Genomic DNA, 19,765 nt, shown 5'->3' with positions numbered 1-19,765 from the left:
AGCTACATGGATCACTAGTCTATGTCTTTGGGTATAAGCACAGTGATCACTGGGTCTTCTGATCTCTTTGTCTTCTCTATGCACACAAGTACCATCAATGATAATCCCCTCGTCAAGAGTTTCCCCCGTGTTGTGATTCATTCCCACTTAGTCTCCAATGAAAGACTTTGGATACAGAAGATGACACTTCCCTATTGTGACTAGGGAACTCCTGAGCCCTTGGGGGGACAGTGAACACCCTGGAAAGCTATCCTGTTTTCAGTGGCAGAAATGGATTCTCTTTGTAAAAACTTTCTTCACTGTGTAGGAGAATTCCTTCATAGTTATTTCTTTATATTCTACGTTGAACTCAAATGTTATTTTGTGTTATATATGAGCATGTGTGCTTTCCTTGATATCTGTGTACATGTGAATGCGGAGGCCAGAGAATAACCTTGGGGTCATGCTCAGAAATGCTGTCCATGCCCACGGAGGCCCGAAAGTCACCAGGTAGAGTAGCCTGGCTAGCCAGGGAGTCCCAGAGCTCCTCCTGCCCCCACCTCTGCAGCGCAGGCATTAGGAGAGCATGCTCTGTCACACCGCTTGTCATATCGCAGCTAGGACTCAGCTCAGTCCCCATGCTCATGAGGCAAACACTTCACTAACTAAACTGTCTTCGCAGCACCACAAATGCTCTCTGTAGATGAGCTAAGGCCCAGAGGATGACATTTTCACCTTGGAGACCCTGCGTCTAGCTTCTCTTTGATTGAAATAGCTTGGTGGCAGCTGTGTTCTAATGGGAAAAGATGTTTATGTCTCTATTTTCTATTTTGGTGGATCACTGTGGGAAGCATGTAAAAGCATAAACTTAAATTTGGGATGTAAATTATGAAGATACTCATCATGTACATTTTTCTTAAGAAGTTAATCTTCTTTCCAAATGACGCACGCGTCACTGGTGTTATGATGTCTGATGTGGCAATCCTAGTCCCAAATGTCTATTTAAGTTAAATTTAATTAAAATTCAATAACAGGTTCAGGTTTCTAATTGTACTAGCCACATTTCGGGGGTTCTCTACGTGCATGGGACCAGTGGCTGCTGTATTGGATGTGTGCTTACCGAGCATTTTCCTCCTTGCTGGCACACAACAAGACACTTGTTGCACAAGTAACTGAAATTTAATCCCAAGTTGACTATTTTCATTATTTGTATGAGTTTCTAAACAAGTTTATCAAACTTTATAAATAGGATTATGTTGTCACATAAATATATGTGGCAAATGATTCTTTTAATATCAACTGGTTGGGTCAAGGAATGCCCAGACACTTGTCTAATATGATTCTTTCTGGATGTGCCTGTGATGTGTTTATGGATGAGATAACCGAATTGGTCAACTAACCAAAGCACAGTGCTTTGCTCCACATGGGCGTGCCTCATCCAAACAGGGAAAGACCTGGACACACTAGGAAGAATGTCCCTGCTTGCTGTTTGCACTGGAAATTGCTCTTTCCAGCATTTACAAGTTAGACCAAATCATCAGCTTTTGTTGGGATCTCCAAGAAGGCCCCGCTGGCCTTGACTCCAGAGCATGAAGCCTGCTTTCCTGAGGCTCCCGATTAGAGCCCAGAGCTCTTCAGTTCTCAGGACTTCTCTGCTTGCATGCTCCTGTAAGCATGCAGTCCAGTTTCTTGCATCCTTATAGTATGTATGAACTCGTGCATGTTTGTGTGTAGGCATCCATCAATAGACATGTAGTGGTGTATTTATGTATACTTATAAACATATACTGCATTGTTTTTTTTCCCTTTGGGTAGCATTAAAGAAATAAAAAAAAGTTAGCTGAAAAGTGTTTGCCAATGATGGGAGAGTATAATTTGTCCTTTATATATTCTTGCTCTTGCATCTTACCTTATCAAAATTCATCAAGAAAATAATTTAGTCATCAAGACAAGTGCTTGCCTGCAAGTCAAAAGCAAAGCCAGAGGGGCAGAATTCATCAGAAACAACCCAACAGGGTGATTAAACAGCAGGGGGAATATGGTATGGGAGCCGCATGACGAACTACAAGCAATGAAACCCGGTTTCCCTAATAAAATTATTGGAATGACTATCATTATACTCAAGGTGAATCTTAGGTATCTAAATATATGATGGATGATTCTTTTTTGGGGGGAGGGGTGGTTTTTATTTATTTATTTTATTTATTTATTAAAGATTTCTGCCTCCTCCCCGCCACCGCCTCCCATTTCCCTGCCCCTCCCCGATCAAGTCACCCTCCCTCATCAGCCCGAAGAGCAATCAGGGTTTCCTGACCTGTGGGAAGTCCAAGGACCACCCACCTCCATCCAGGTCTAGTAAGGTGAGCATCCAAACTGCCTAGGCTCCCCCAAAGCCAGTACGTTCAGTAGGATCAAAAACCCATTGCCTTTGTTCTTGAGTTCTCAGTAGTCCTCATTGTCTGCTATGTTCAGTAAGTCCGGTTTTATCCCATGCTTTTTCAGACCCAGGCCAGCTGGCCTTGGTGAGTTTCCGATAGAATATCCCCATTGTCTTAGTGTGTGGGTGCACCCCTAGCGGTCCTGAGTTCCTTGCTCGTGCTCCCTCTCTTTCTGCTCCTGATTTGGACCTTGAGATTTCTGTCCGGTGCTCCAATGTGGGTCTCTGTCTCTGTCTCCTTTCATCGCCTGATGAAGGTTAATATTCAGGAGGATGCCTATATGTTTTTCTTTGGGTTCACCTTCTTATTTGGCTTCTCTAGGATCATGAATTATAGGCTCAATGTCCTTTATTTATGGCTAGAAACCAAATATGAGTGAGTATATCCCATGTTCCTCTTTTTGGGTCTGGCTTACCTCACTCAGGATAGTGTTTTCTATTTCCATCCATTTGTATGCAAAATTCAAGAAGTCCTTGTTTTTTACTGCTGAGTAGTACTCTAATATGTATATATTCCATACTTTCTTCATCCATTCTTCCATTGAAGGGCATCTAGGTTGTTTCCAAGTTCTGGCTATTACAAACAATGCTGCTATGAACATAGTTGAGCATATACTTTTGTTGTATGATAGTGCCTCTCTTGGGTATATTCCCAAGAGTGGTATTGCTGGGTCCAGGGGTAGGTTGATCCCGAATTTCCTGAGAAACCGCCACACTGCTTTCAAGAGTGGTTTGCACAAGTTTGCATTCCCATGATGGATGATTCTTAATCTGTTTGCCTGATGGCTTAGTGGTTTCAAGAATCACATTATATTGCTTAGAATTTAGATGGAAGTGCCAGGGCCTTCTCCAGGGATGTTCTCTGCTCTTAGGCCTAAGCAGCCGGTCAATGCGGGATGACCTGGAGCTCTTGTTGGGCTGGGGTCTTATTTCACACTGCAACTGAGCAGCATCCATGACACCATTGAGTCATCACCAGGAGCAAACAGGCGAGGAAACAAACACTCACTCTTCTTCATGATCCAAGAAATAAACAAGAGTGGTATTAATTATCCGGCTAACAAATTATAATGGATGTGAACTCATTACTGTTAAAATCGACACACGCACAGCAGAAGGTGCATTTACTGAACTCAGCATGTTTAATTACGTTTGGGGCAATAAAGAGACTAGCCATGAAGTCCAAGGTCTCTCGAGCCTAAACATTAATTTTGGTCTAATTTTCTTTTCCTTAATGTGGAGAAAATGAAAAGGCAAAGAAAATTAAGAGACCAGTGTTAACGTCATTAAGTCTGTGAAGTGAACGGAGGCCTGTAAGTTTTGTGTGCAAATGTATTCCACATTGTGATTCAAAGATGGGTTACATGATATTAAACCCTAACATTATTATAAGAATAGAGAGCCCCCCCAGCCTTTTCCAGTGTACAGGAGACAAGCCTCGTACTTGAAGAGCCTCACCAACAGGAACACAAGGCCCACGAGCCTGCGATGCTGCGGAATTCCAGTCTAACGTCACGATTCAGGGGCTTTGTCCCAAGATTTTCCTTTTCATCAAATCTCCTCTTTTTAAATACCCAAACAACACCTAGACTTCTATATTCCTTTGTGCCTATATGTCTTCCTTCAGCAGAAAGAATGTGTGATCTTGCCCCCACTCTCACGTGTGTTTAAGTGATTTCCCAGCTAAGTAAGGACTCCAGCTCAGACCTGTTCATACCACCTGGCTCAGTGTTGGACAAAAATTAATTTTGTGTAAGGAATGTGAAGCCGAAGTCATTTATCTCTATTATGACAGATTCCCCTGGGTGCAGTTTTCCCCATTGAGGGGACAGCTAAGTTGGGTATCGGTTCTCCTGAGTACTGCTTTTATCATGTGACTTGGCGATAAGAGATTCATGATGACATTCAGAAAAGAGAGATTTGAGGTTCCTTTTTATCTACCCAGCATTTTGTTGCAGTTCAAAACATCTTAGTTTCTTTCCCTTTTGCTGTGCTAAAACACCTTAAATGGAAGTAACTTTAGGGAGAAAATCTGGCCTCCTTCCCAGCCCTTCAGGGTGGTGTCAGCAGCGGTGCCTGAGGTGTCCACACAGGGTGTCCATGGGCAAGAAGCAGGCAGCAGTTTGTACATGCATATACTCAGCCCAGTTTCTTCATTCTATATAGTCCCGGGTCCTCCGCTGGAAAATGGAGCTGCCCACAATTCGGATATTTTCTGATGCCAATTATTGCAATCAAGATACTCCATAGACTTGTACAAACCTAACCTGGCATAGCTAATCACTCATGGGGTGCCAATAGGCCTGTCATCTAGGAAATTCTAGAATTTATCAAGTTGACAATTCTACCATCATACAAGATAAATTACAATTGCTGGTGACCTCATTCCAGAACTCTCCAGTGCATACATCACCAACTAGAGTTTAATACTGCCTTTTATCTAAAAAATAAGCTTTAATCATCATATGCTACACTATACATATTAAAAATTTCCTAGTTGCCACAGAAATACTTCTAAGTTTTCAACTCAGAATCTAATAAAGCATTCCCCATAAAAGTAAAAGAAAGAGTGACTAATTGGGCATATGTAGAACATAGAAGGCATAAAATTGGTCAGAGTAATAATAAATGTCCTATGTTGAAGGTAGCAAAGGCAGAGATAAAACCCAATCTGTTCATATGATACAAGCATGCTAGCTTCCTTGATGTCCTAGGAAGTCTCTCTGGGCCGGATACTCTTGGCATGAGCTCATTCTGACTCGGCAAGTACTGAGATCATGACATAGTCTACCACACAGCCCAATATCAACCTGTGGACTATGCACAAATACTACATCTCAATTCAAACTTTAAACACTTTTTTGAAAGTACGAAAGTGATTATTTATTTGTAAAATGAACATGCTAGATAACCTTTTTCCTAAGTCCAATATTTTCTGTGTCAAAAAGAAGAATTGAACATGGTAGCTGCTTTAGGGAGGTTTCTACTTCTGCATCTAGTACACAATTTCTTGAAAATCTGTCTGTTTTCTTCACAGTGCTACAGTACAATGTTGGAGATGTTCAAGGGAAGCTCAGGTAATACCTGTTCCAGGTAGACTAATCCAGGGATTCTCTGCTCCTGACCCTCAGAAATAATTGGCAATGCTCCGTTAGTCTCAAGTGCTTCAGTGGATAGTCTCACAAGCATGAGTAGGCAAGTTCTCTGCTGCTCAGTTATAGTCACGGCTGACTCATATACCTGGGCTAGTTATAGACACTCACACACCAGCACTTCCAAGTCTGTCTCCACACCACTGAATTTAATGAAGATTTTTTCCCTTCCCTTCCACATTTGTGATGTGTTTGTGTTGTATGAAGAAAGATGGCTCCATTTATCCTTAAAACACTTCATTTTTATTTTTATACTGAGCATATATTTTCTCTGATTTCATCCCTTCTTCTCTCCTCCCCTCCTACACTCTCCTATGGTCCCCTAGGCTCCCAATTTACTCAGGAAATCTTGTCTTTTTCTACTTCCCATGTAGACTGGATCTTAGGGTCTTCTTTGATGTCTAGGTTCTGGGATTGTGAATTACAGGCTGGTTTTCTTTGTTTTATGTCTAAAAGCCACTTATGAGAGAATACATATCATATTTTTCTTTCTGGGTATGGGTTACCCCACTCTATATGATGTTTTATAGATCTATCCATTTGCCCACAAATTTCAAGATATCTTTATTTTTTCTATTGTGTAGTACTCCATTGTGTAAATCTACCACATTTTCCTTATCCATTCATCAAGGGGCATCTAGATTGTTTCCAGGTTCTGGCTATGACAAACAATGCTGCTATGAACATTGTTGAGCACATGTCCTTGTGGTATGATTGAGCATCCTTTGGGTATATACCCCAAAATTTTATTGCTGGGTCTTGAGGTAGGCTATTTCCTAATTTTCTGAGAAATCACTATACTAATATCTAAAGCAACTGTACCAGTTTGTACTACCACCAGCAATGCAGGAGTGCTCCCTTTACCCCACATCTCCAGCATAAGTTGCCATCAGTGTTTTTGATCTTGGCCATTCTTACAGGTATAAGATGGAATCTCAGACTTGTTCGATTTGCATTTCTCTGATGACTAAGGATTCTGAGCATCTCCTTAAGTGTCTTTCAGCCATTTCAGATGCATGTGTTGAGAGTTCTCTGTTTAGGTCTGTACCTCATTTTTTAAATTGGATTATTTGTTCTTTTGATGACCGATTTTGGAGTTCTTTGTATATTTTGGAGATCAACCCTCTGCACAATGTGCAGTTGGTGAAGATCTTTTCCCATTCTGTAGGCTGTTGTTTTGTCTTATTGACTGTGTTCTTTGCTTTACAGAAGGTTTTCAGTTTCAGGAGGGCTCAGTGTCTGTGCTGCTGGGGTTATATTTAGGAAGTGGTCTTCTGTGTCAATGCGGTCATGTTTACTTCCTACTTTCTCTTCTATAAAGTCCAAGGTGGTTGGTTTCATGTTGAGGTCTTTGATCCATTTGGACTTGAGTTTTGTTCATGGTGGTAGATATGGATCTATTTTCATTCTCCTACATCCTGATATCCAGTTATACCAGCACCATTTGTTGAATATGCTTTCTTTTTCCATTTTATATTTTTTGCTTCTTTGTAAAACACTTATTTTGTAGTTGGTCTCTATGTGTGTAAGACAATTTCCCTTCTCTATGGGGCGCCAGATCTCCCCTGTTGAGGGTCTGAAGCTGTGCCCTGGCTACGGCTGCTGTAGAAGCCCTCTTCACCACATCCTGGCTGCCTCTGCCTCAGGATTCATTCTTCACACTGTCCAGTGTAATCCTCATGCATAGGTGGGGCCACACCCTTATCCCATCTGCAGTACCCCTTCACAGTTGGTTCACCTCTGACCTTTAGTAGTAGTAGGGCATGTCTTGCTCATCCAGCTTTCTTATTCTCTGCGAGGAACCCTTTCCACCACTCACGGTCTCCAAACTTTGGAGTTGACCAAGGGCTATTTATTTTGTGTGTGTGATACTGGATAGCAAAGCCAGGCTTTGTTTATCTGAGGTAAGCACTCTGTGTGAAGCTGTATCCCCAGGCCTTTCTGAAACTGCAAAAGAGTTCTTTCTAAGTGTGAGGACACAGTGAAGCCACCAAACATGGGTGTAAAGACCCCTTCATGGGTGTAAAGAAAGGTTTCTTTGGGGGAATTCAAGAATCTCATGACTACCTGTTGTAAGCAGAAAGAAGGGAAAAATGTTGGAAGAGTCTTACAGTTATAAGGGGTTGGTTATGTTGCCGCAGAAGGAAGGCAAGTTAGGGAAACAGTCCAGGAACTAACATGGCCTTTGATCTATTAGAGGCTTGTTTGAGTTAATAGGGAACTAGATACCCTTTCAAGAGGTGGGAGGTTGTAGGGGCAGATGAGAAAGTAATGGCCTTTCCTGCTAGCTAGAAACCCACTTGACAGATTTCTGAGGAGTGTTGAGTGTTTCCTGGCTCAGAGTCCAGCCTGAGCTGAGCCTAGATTGTCACCCCTGACATTGTCAGTGATGCAGCCATTCTGGGGAATTGGGACCTAACACTAACTTGCTCAAGATAGCCTTGAACTTTCCATTCTTCTGCCTCAGCCTCCCAGGTAGCTGACATTATGAGGAAGCATCCCAACACCCCATTAAGATGATCTTGATAGCCGGGTGGTGCCACATCAATGTCATTCTGTATCCTTCTTCATCCTGGTGACCACAAATGCGACAGTCGCTAGTGATTGCAGGAGCCGCTACAGAGAGTGTAGTAGGAGCTGCGTTCCCACCCAGCTCCTGTTTGGCTAGCTTTATACTCGAAATAATTACACAGAAACTGTAATCTTTTAAACACTGCCTGGCCCATTAGTTCTAGCCTCTTATTGGCTAATTCTCACATCTTGATTAACCAATTTCTCTTAGTGTGTGTAGTACCACAAGGTCGTGGCTTACCAGAAAGGATCTTAACCTGCATCCATCTTGGAAAGGAGAGTCATGGCGACTGACTGACTCGGCTTCTTTCTCCAAGCATTCTGTTTGGTCTACTCCGCCTATCTAAGCTGCTGTTCTATCAAAGGCCAAGCAGTTTCTTTATTGATTAACCAATGAAAGCAACAGATAGACAGATGACCCACCTACATCAAGAGAGAAGTAATCTAAATGGGTCTCAATTGGGCCTTAGGCACAGAAAGCCCGCCCTTACATCTTTGCTGTGAAAGGCTTATCAGATCAGCATCTTAAAACACCAGCTAAGCCATGCCAGTTTGTCAGACCATCCATCATATGTTAATTAAGACTATACAGTGTGGTAACTTTCAGTCCTGATAAAATGCCCAGGACAAGCAGCTTATAATGAGGAAGTTTATATTGACTTACAGCTTACTTATTTCAGATCCTGGCCAGGGGGCTCTGCTGTGTTGGGACCTGTGTCAAGGCAGTAAATCATGATAAAAATGTGTAATTGGGGAAGATGCTCCTCTCCTTGCAGCTAGCAAAGACTGAGAGGAATCTGTGGTCCCAATACCCTCCTTCAAGGGTATGCCGACTGAATTGACTGTCTCCCACTGTGCTCCATTCTTCCCACAGGGTCACAGACTGGGGACCAAGCCTTCAGCACATGAACCTTAAAGGACACTCCTGTTCCCAGCTAACACATATAGTTAATAGAGTTATAAACCATCTCTATTTACCCGTTGCCTCTTCTCTGCACTATTACCTCCCTGGAACCTGCCCACTATCCATTTATCTGTTCATTCTTTAAGCTTCATGCTGCAGATTTTGAAAATCTCTTTCATTGCCTTAGGATTATAACCTCTGTACTCAAAACGAATGTGCACAGAGACCCCTGTGAACTCATTTAATGCCTTATAATATCCACCAATGAACTTCCATCTCCGTGAAAATGTCCATATCCATACTCTCCTGAGGTTCCTCTTTTCTGTCATAGGCTTGGGCTGGCCTTGGAGGCAGTGCACTTTTGTGGCCAGCTGACTGGTGCAGGGGCCTGGGAACTAGACTGGCGCATTGATTCATGATACACTGTGGAGCAGTGCAGCAGATGCAGAGCTGGCCCTGCGAAACCAAACAACAACAACGACAGCCTTTTAAACATCAGCCGTGTGACAGCATAATTGACAAGGATCTGGACCTCGCTTTCTCCAGTGATGTTTTCAGACTGATGATCATGCAGATGCCAATATGAAATCCCCAGGATGACCGAGGATGCTACCTGTCAGCCTCTGCTTTGGTACCCTGATTCTCTGCTTTTGTCTTGTGTTTCCTCCTTCTCTGGATGGAGTACAGTTCTGTGCTCTGTAGAGTAAGTGACAGCAGCTCTCAACAAGAAAGGAGGCGTGAATCCCTTTAGCAGTGAAGGGTTTATTGTGTGTGCGTGTACATTCCTTTGAGTCTATTTAAATTGATGCATATTTTCAATTTATTTTAAGAAGTGAGAAAATCAGATGTCAGTTATTTTTTTGCCTGTGTGTTTTTAACAGAAGAAATTGCTAAAACAAACTCTAAATACAGTAGAGAATTCCTTTATAAAATGTGTTTGTTATAATCAGTACCAGCCACACACATATACATACACACTAAAAAAAAAAAAAGAAACCAAAAGCCCTTCTAATTTTTTTGGTTGTGAGCCTAACTTTCAATGGCTGAACCATTGCCCCAGGTCTCTTTTTATTTTATTTATTTATTTTACAAATCTCATTTATGGGCAATTCTCTTTCACAAGCCTCTTTTTTCTGACTTAAATCTCAGTACTCAGGGAGACAGAGGCTGAAGTCAAGGCGGCACATGTAAAACTGAGACAGACCTGGAGAGAGAGGCAAACTTTCCCTTCAGGAGCCTGCCTCCGGCAGCCGAGCCTGAAGATAGACCCCAGAAACATTTGAAAGGTATGAACACGGTTAGAGTAGCTCAGGTTATACCTGAGGGCTTCAGAATAGACAAGCTGACTCCCTTTCAGGTGGTGGATTAGACATTTGTCATAGGGACAAGAACTGTGGGCCGGTAGAGCGGAATAGAGCAGGCCATTTGGCTGCAGGCTTGGGGCTGAGTGACGTGAAGTCATGCTTTCAGTGAGACTAGGATACAGGCCAGTTATGGTCCTTACCAAGGAACTTTAGGAAGTACATCATATCCTCTGTTTTCTCAGTTTTGCCATGTTTGTATAATGACAGCTACAATGTACTTACTTGTTCTTTATAGGTGCCATAAAATGACATTCTACAATCCCACTTGATTGGCTTGTTATATCCATGAGGTGTGTCATATCCCCTATGCAACATTTTATGGTGATCTCTTTATCACTTCATAGATGAAGAGTCAAACCCCGAAGTAGAAGGGGCATGATTAGCTCAAATTCACTTAGTAGAGTTTGGGGTTGACCAGCTCTCTATGATTTCAAAGGCCATGCTCGAGAGTGTATTTGAAATCTCCCCGAGAGGACATGTGGTAAAAGCTTGGTCATCACTGACACCTAGGTGGTGACAGGGTCTAGTGGCAGGTTCTTCAGTCACTGGAGATAATGGAGTCTCAGCCCATTTCTGCCATTTTCCCTCCTCGGCAGAGAGATGAGAGGCTTTGCCCTGTTACTCTCCCCAAAGAGATAATGCCAATGCAAATTCTCAGTTAAGAGACATCTTGGTTTGCGGGTCCTCCCCCAGCCAAATTTTGCATAAGCTCTCAATTAAATAAAAACAAAAAAAAATTGACCAATTATTTAGTCAATATTGTGTCTAAAAGGGCGGTCCTTGGGCTTCCCACAGGTCAGGGAACCCTGATTGCTCTTCAAGCAGATGAGGGAGGGTGACTTGATCGGGGGAGGGGGAGGGAAATGGGAGGCGGTGGCGGGGAGGAGGCAGAAATCCTTAATAAATAAATAAATTAAAAGAAGGATGTTTTAATAACAAAACACTAGATGGCTATAAAAGCTAACTTGTGTAATAGAAAGTGTAATCCATTTTGTCCGTGTCCCTCTTATTTTGTCACTGACTGGCATCACTTAGAAATCACCATCTTTAGAGATAAGAAATGGCAAAGACTGATAAACTACCATAATTGGTAAAGCTAAATTACATAGATTAATAGTTGGTTCTTCATTGGATTGTACACTTTTGCCTTTAATGTATAGAATTTTGAAAATAAAAAGTTATAATATCTAAAAAAAAGTCTTTGAAGTTTTAGGAAACTCAGATAAGATTTATACACTTCAAACAAAAAGTACCTGAGACAAAAGGTAGCAGTCATAAAAGACAGATGAAAGTTAGGTGCCAGCACTCCGGAATCAAATCAGCACCAGCATTTGCAGGAACTCCCCTAACACACAGGGACAAATACTTCTCAAGAAAGGTGGCAGCATGCGTCTGAAATCCCAGTCATGGGTTCTTTGGGTACAGGAAGTTCCTTGGAGTTTCCTGGCCAGCCAGTCTAGACGATCTTCAAGTTCAGTGAAAGCTCCCATCTCAGAATAAGTGGAAAGCAATTGAAGAAGAAACGTGACCTCTGGCCTCCATACCATACGTGCATGTACACCCAAATGTACCTGTGCACACTCACACAAACATGTACATGCACCATACACACAATGCCACACACACGCACACATTGAAAACAAACTTTACAACGTATTTTTTGTCTCTGGGGCCAGGCTCAGATATTCTTGGCCTGATGATATTACATGTATGAGGCCGCACATGTAATATATGTGTATGCACGCATATATGGATCTATGCTGTCTCCCTGAAGACCAAGATGCGGCATTCACTGGGTAGCAGGTCAAGCTTTGAGAACACCAAGTGAAACCTGGGAGCAAGAGTGTCTGGTTCCTATTTACCAACTCCCCATTGGCCGAAGCTGGTCACATGGCCTTGTCAGTCACAAAGAAAAACCCACCTCCACACAGAGAATTGAAAGTATGCTCAACAAGGGCACCGTCCTGTGAAAGTACCAGGCTACGCTGTCACGGACACAGGAAGGGGAGAATTGAGATCACTTTATGTAAAATCTTAGTTAATCCTTTTACACAGATGTGGTGTTTATCAGTTTAGAGAGCCAGGCAATTCATTGGCAATACGCCACAGAAATAATTTATTACTAATAAGCCCACACTCACTAGCGGAAGAAGGCCTGCCTTGGTGACAAGAGCCTGCCAGCTTCAGGCAGAAGAGCAGCATGGGCTGACACTCATTACTCAGGGTTTTTAAAAATTTCCATTTTGACTTTTAGGACACAGTGTGCTCATGGAGCCTATGATGCCTCAAACCCACAGTCCTTCTGCCTCTGTCTGCCTCCTGCTTCCTGCCGGATTATAGGCGAATTAAAGACATGCTTTACCACACTCAGCTTACAAAATCCCCTTTTAACTGGAAAAGCGATTCCTAAATATGTGGTCAGCCATGGGGAGTTACTCAACTGGCTGTTGTATAGAGATTTAAAAGCAAATTGTATTCTGTTGCAGCATGCTTTTAAACACAAGAAAGATGCTTATTAGAGACGTGGATTTTCTACATCCTTCCCCCCCCACACAACTCTCTCTCATGTAGTCTCTCTCACACACATGCTCTCAGGCAGTCTCTCTATCTCTCTTCATACACACACACACACACACACACACACACACACACACTCACACTATTTAGAAAAAGCCAGATTTTAAAAGGCAAAAGCAAGGACATGCCCCCTTTTGAAGAACAGTGATTGTTAAAAACCCCAGCAGGAAAGCTGCTGCAGCAGATGAGATGCCGAGAAAAAGAGATACGGTATCATGGCAACACTGGGATTTCTGTCAGGGACCATGAGGGTTACAGCAGGTGACAACTAGTGTTCAGATGCCAGCCAGAGCAGTGATTCTATGACCATTAACTCTGGAAACCATTGCTCACATTTACCAAGGCAGTTTGTGTCTCACTAGTACCTGCCTTGTAGCATGTAATCTCGTGTGATCTGTTAATATATTCTCATGATTGCATCTCACTAGTATGGGCCCATATATCTGTGGATGGTCAGGAAGGTGACTTTTCATTTAGCTATATAGTTTTGATATATGGAATACAAAGTGGGACATACTTCATAACTGGATCTATTTGTCCTACAAGGACTGCGGACACTTAAAAACCTGCCTTGTTCTTTTGCTCAGACTAACTGCACACAATTAACTTACTTTGACCTCAAAGTGAGTTCAAACTAGACTAAAGGCATTTTGTAAATAGATTGTAAATTTAAAACTTCGCAGCTATGCACAAGGTCAGAGCCACAGATGTCCAACCAAGGTTACTAAGAAAAGCAAGCCAATTCTTTGCTCACCAGTCTGCTAACAAAAGAGCCTTATCTCACTGGGCTTTTAACCTCCCTCCCTGCACCATCTGATCAAGGTCTCGCTCCTGGAACTTTGGAACCTTACCTTGCCAAGGTAATGGCTCAGCTCCCTATTGCTTACCGTAGGAATGTGCTCTTGACCTATGAGGGGTAATTCCTGGAATTTCTTTATTGCTTCAAGGCTCCTGGGAAAAGAAGAGTTTTTAGGCTAGAGCAGAAGAAGCTGGGAGGAATTAGAAGTTGGACGGGAAAACGAGAATAGAAGCAGAACAATAAAGAAACTGAACCGGAAAGGCACAGAGTGAGATGTTCGTTGGCCCTCAGACCTTTGCTGGTTTCTATGTCCTCTCTGAACCCCGAAGGCGTTGGGACTGACCCCCAGAGGCTCTGGTTAGATTTCTTTCCAGACCTTCCCTTGCCATTTGTTTTGTGGTTTCAGGGCTGGACACTTCCCTGCAATGTCTGCCCTGCTTCTTTTCCCTCACGCTGTTTTTGACAGCTATTGGCTCTGATGCCCTCTGTATGAATGAACTTGTTTTATCTTGCCTGGGAAACTGAGGCCCAGTTCACACCTTTGCCAGAGAGGGGAAAAACAACTTTTTCACCTCCCCACGGGATGGGACTTCGCAAGCCTGTTTCCTGTTTCCCTCTGTGTGAACATCCTGTCCTTACTGTCAGCTTTTGTGAAAATAACATAGTTCCCTCTATGAAATAAAAGGAAAAACAAATGCACTGGAAGTCTAGAAGGTTTGAGATACCAATGTGTTTCTTGCCATATATTCATGGGAAACCCCATAAAGAATTATTAACAGTGGAACAGGAGTTTTCCTTACTTCAGATCAGAAATGTTCCAGCCCCAAATTCTAAATATACAAATCAGTCTCAGATTTCAGGTATCTCAACTGCTTTGGTTAAGTCCTTAGAATTGGCCTTTAGCAAGTATTAGCTTTGCTTTGTAAGGTCCTTAAGTCCAATATATTCAATAATTATGGTCCAGAGGTCACAATGTCATCTGATTTTTGTGAAACACTCAGGACCAGTTATGGAACTGTGTGCTAAATGTATCTGCTTCAAGTGGGTTTTCAGAAGTTGGTTACCAAAGTCCAATCCGCGGGTGGTAAATTGTCAGTCTGACTGATTTCCGCCTTGAGCGGAAGTGCCTGGGGTTGAGTCTGGACATAGAATTTCCAATCTGACGTCACAGTTCATAACTGTTCATGAGCTCACTGGACAAAGACGGAAGGAGCTGAGGAAGGAAAACTATGGATATTTCAGAAAGAGATCACCAAACTACCTAAGTACTGAGGTGTGAGTCTCTGGCGGAGGTCACTATCTTGTGACCATCACACGAGGCACTAATGTCTTGTGCTACTTCTGCCTGTTGAGACCTTTCCATGTATTTCTGACACACTCTGAAGTTCAATTTTCTGTCTCTGTAAAGCTTTGAGCTTTCTCAAATAGCTGAACTATTAGTGAAATAGCCTGTGGTTTTCTGCTTTCTTAGAAAACGACCAGGTCCATTGCTAAAAGTTCTGTCTATGCAGTGGCTTTACCTTCGCCTCCATTCCTATGGAGCTGACCTAGAATGAGGCCACACGGCTTTGGAAGTCCTCTTTCAGGAATGCCGGATATCATGCAAGACTATCTATCCATATATGCCATGGGTATAGATTCCATATAAGCATGAGGGTAGAATATACACAGGGAATATAGGAATAGACCTTGTATAACTTATCTGTCCCCCTAGACATACTGGAACCCAGTTCCACGTACATCACATTTTCATTTTTCTGATGAAGTTGCAGGCTCAGTCTTGTATGTCTTGGTTGGTCAGACAATGACCTAGTTTGAGATTATCAGTTCAGATCATATGGTGAATTGGGTCAAAGGTCATTGGTAAAGCCTAATCACAACCTAATATTTCTTGCTCAACAGGAGAATCGGTGTCCTTGGAGGATGACAGATGCTCTGGCCCTGAAAGTCTTGTTACAGTTTACTTTGAAGAGTTGGCCGAGGGCTCCAAATGGGAGTCTTACCTGCAATGAATGGTTTAAGCCTTGCTGACTCTCTTTACCATATAACTCAACTGGGATCTCAGAGGTTCCTCAGGGAGGCTTGGAAAAACATGCACAAATGAATTACATATGGCTTCCTAACTCCAGCTTGTTCCAATAGATATTATGTCCTCATCTTCATGTTAGAAGAAGCTTCATGAAGCAATTTATCCTCCCCTATGGGAGAGATTTCTCTGGAGTGGCAGAGTCTGGAGTTCTTTGGGAATTTATTGCCTACCGTCTGGCATTCAAGTGTTTTAGTAAAGCTTGTAGATTGGTTGCTATCTCCTGCTTATCAGATCCAATCAGCAAAATTCCATTAATGTAGTGGATCAGCATGATTCCCTTGGAGTGTTCAGGGAGCAGGGTCCCTGGAAAACGGATGAGGATATGGTGCTGAGGGTTGCTACAACCCAGAGATAGGATAGACAGAAGGGATTGCTGGCTATGCCAGCTGAAAACCAGTTACTTCTGATGGCCTTCACTCACAGGTGTAGAAAAACAAGCAGCTTTGCCAGATCAATAGTTGCAGGGCAGGTTCTAGGAACAAGCTGGTTTGGTCCTGCAATGGAACTCCATTAAAGCAGTAGCAGCAGTTGCTTGATAACGTTTATGATAAGCCAGCCGTTGACTAAGATCCATCTGTCTTCTGTGAAGGTTGAGCAAGTGAATACGGAAGCTTTTCTCAGTGGATTTTCATTCACCAATGCAGCCTCCTTCACCTTCCTATGCCTTCCACTGGATCCTGCATTCTCGGGACACGTTACTCATCTGGCACAGTTCCATTCACATCCCTCTGGCTCCCGCCAACAGAAATGAACAAACTCCAGCCTTCTTTTGTTGTGCATCGACTTCTTTGAGTCACACTTGGAATTTTTTTTGGTGGGGTGGGGTTTTCTGAAATGTAACTTCAGAAGCCAAAAGTGGTAGGGCTAAGTTTTGAGTAGGATAAGCGATTTTAGGGAAGAAAGCATCATCAGGAGAGGAGAGGCCATTGTCTACTGTAGTCAAGAATGGGGGGGGGGACTTCTGTAGTCAAGAAAGGTTCCATAAAATGTCAGGTTTCAACTTTCAAAAATTGCAAATTTCATGGCAGTTACCCCCTTTATTACCATGAGACTGTTCATGCCTTACTCATACCCAGTTGTCCCAATTGTGACAGTTGATTTGCATTATCAACCTCATTAGATCGAGGCACACCCAGAGATTAGTAAGCTCCCCTTGTATGTGTCTGTGAGGCACTTGAGTTATGAGCTTGGGTGGAATAAGAGGGGAACAGAGAGAGCCCACTAGCACAAATGTCTGTGTGTCTGTCCCCCCACCTCTCTGCTTCCCGGTCAGTATGGTGTGAGCTGCTTTGTTCTGTCCTGCTCCCCACAAGGATTGAAATCTCAGAAACAACAAGGCAAAATAAACCCATCCTTTCTGAAAGAGTTTTGATCATGTTCTTCTGTTACGCAATGAAGTTCTGACTAGAACAACTAATCAATGGGAGGTTTTTTTTAACAAGGGACTATACATGATAGCAAAAGCTTGGCTTTTGTTGTAATTTAGTGATGCATCAACTATGTTCTTGTTTCCCTGAAGTCACTCTCATCTTTCCTGGACACTACATTCAGCGCTGAGTCAGGTGATGGATTAGGCAGCTCTATAGATCAGAATTCCAATGTGGGTTTCATTGAGCTGCAAATCAAGTTATCAGGGCTATATTACTTTCTAGAAACTCCAAGAGAGTCTATTTCCTGTGTTTTTCAATTCTGGATATTTCTGACTATTATTGGCTCAGGACCTTCACTTTTGTTCTATTTATTTATTTATTTATTTATTTATTTATTTATTTATTTATGACATAACAAGTCAAGTCTCACAGTATCCACACCATAGTCTAGGTTGGATTGGAATCAGCCTGCGTAGCCTAGGCTGCCATCAAACTTGTGATAATCTCCCTGTCACAACCTTCTGAGTTTTGAGAATAGAGGCCTGAGCTACCACACCTAGATTATCCTTCAACTTTAGAGAGAGCATGGCTGTATTTTTGTTACAATTCTTTTATCATTGCTCTCTCTGCATTATGACTTTCGCTCTTCATTAGCCAGCAGGTGCACTCAGCACCGAGGGAGCCACAGCAGCTTCCAGGGAAAAGGCCTTCACTGTAGGACTTCTTAAACACTGCAGCTCGCGTCTTCAAAGTCAACGGGAAGTCATTTTCTGTGATAGAAAACGAGCTTGAGGCAACTCTGAGGATTCGATGATGCAGTTAGCGTGGATGCTGCAGCTAAACGGAAGGAGGAGGAGTCAGAAAGAAGTGCACAAAGGCCATGGAGGCTGTGCTTCCCATGGTGCAATTACAGATTTATTCAGCTGTGCTTTCCTTCGAGACAAGAGAAGAACCACCTCAAGTCAGGCAGAGACCGTCAAGGTTGCCTCCTTGGTCAAGAGTTGGAACGATTGCTTTGCTGTCAGCAGACCAGATGGCTTCTTTCCAGAATCGTGGATGTGGGACAGCCCATCAGAAGAAGCCCGAGAGTAGAAGACCAAGGGGACAGGGATCTCCCCTTGAGAGCCTGGGCAGCAGAACATTGGACAGTTATTCATATTTCTTAGGATCTCATGACATTTACTTTGCTGTTTTGAGCTTTCCTGGGGCCCAGCATTGCTTCCTATTTCTCTGTTTTGGGATGAGAATCTTTATTCTATGCTTAACCCTAGATTTTGGAAACCACTTGCTCATTTCCACAAGTATGGAGGTGGAGAGGCATCCTACCATGAGTCTGACCCACAAGCCTCCAATCGGTACTGGTGGGTTATACACCATCCAGCCTATGTGCTATCACAGCTTGGATTGGGGCATTCTGAAAAGACTGATGGTTTGAATTTGTATGTATTTATGTAGTTGCTCTGTTTAAGGCATTTATTTAAACCATTAATAGAAACAAAGTGTGATGGACCATGCCTTTAATCTCAGCACTGGGTGGGGGAGGGGCAGTGGTGGTAGGTAGATATCTGTGAGTTTTGACACCTGCCTTGTCTATATAGAGATTTTTCTACAGGGTTAGACCCTGTCTCAAAATCAAAATCAGAACAACAACAACAATAAAAACTATGCACAGAGTATTAAATGCATTTGCAGTCATTTTTAGAAATTTATTAGTATCTGTACCTGCTATGGACTAAAAGTTTGAATCTCACCGGCCTGCATGTGTGTTGAAAATGAACTCATTGATGTGATGGGATTGAGGTACTGTCTGTGGGAAGTGATCAGATTGTGGAGGTGTAGATCTATGCACGGGACCAGTGTCCTTCGAAGAGACACCCCGAGAGAATAGAGATAGAAGGCACCATATAGGATTGGGAAGGCCAGCTGCCGAGACTACATCTGCTCATTTCTTGCTCTGAAGACTTCCAGCCACTCGACCTGGGAGAGATAAATCTCCAGCATTTGCAAGTGACCTAGTTTACAGCATGTTGACAGACCGGCTCTGCTGGAGGGAGGCAGCCCTCTGGCAGGACGGTGTACCATACAGGGAAGTAGGGTGCGAAATACAGGTTGTCCTGTCGATGACGCTGAGATGCCCTTCAAAGCAAAAACCGTAAAGTAAGGGATGAGTCTGGACGCCACTGCATGTGAAAAGATAGGGAGAGTGACCCTGATGCAAAGCTCGGCACTGACTGAGCTTACCTGAGGACACTAACTGGCCTGCGTGCAGATGTCTTCCTGGCTCCTCACCTTCGGGACCTTGGCTCACTTTCCTCTCCCGTCAGCTTTATTAGTTCACTGATTGACTTATTCATTCATTTAGAAGCAGGGGTTTCAGAAGCCAGGCCAGCTTTGAACTCCGTTGTCCTGCCTGCCTCAGCTCCTTGGTGCTGGGATTAAATTATCTGTTCATCCAGACCCGTGTCTTTTCACCCCTTTGAGTAAACTAGTCTACCCCCTTCGGAACCCTCAACTTTGTACATT

The sequence above is a fragment of the Microtus pennsylvanicus genome, chromosome 6 (genome assembly GCF_037038515.1).
Source record: "Microtus pennsylvanicus isolate mMicPen1 chromosome 6, mMicPen1.hap1, whole genome shotgun sequence".
NCBI classification, from domain to species: Eukaryota; Metazoa; Chordata; class Mammalia; order Rodentia; family Cricetidae; genus Microtus; species Microtus pennsylvanicus.
The sequence above is the reverse complement of the archived record's forward strand: the minus strand, read 5'-3'. Positions refer to the sequence as shown.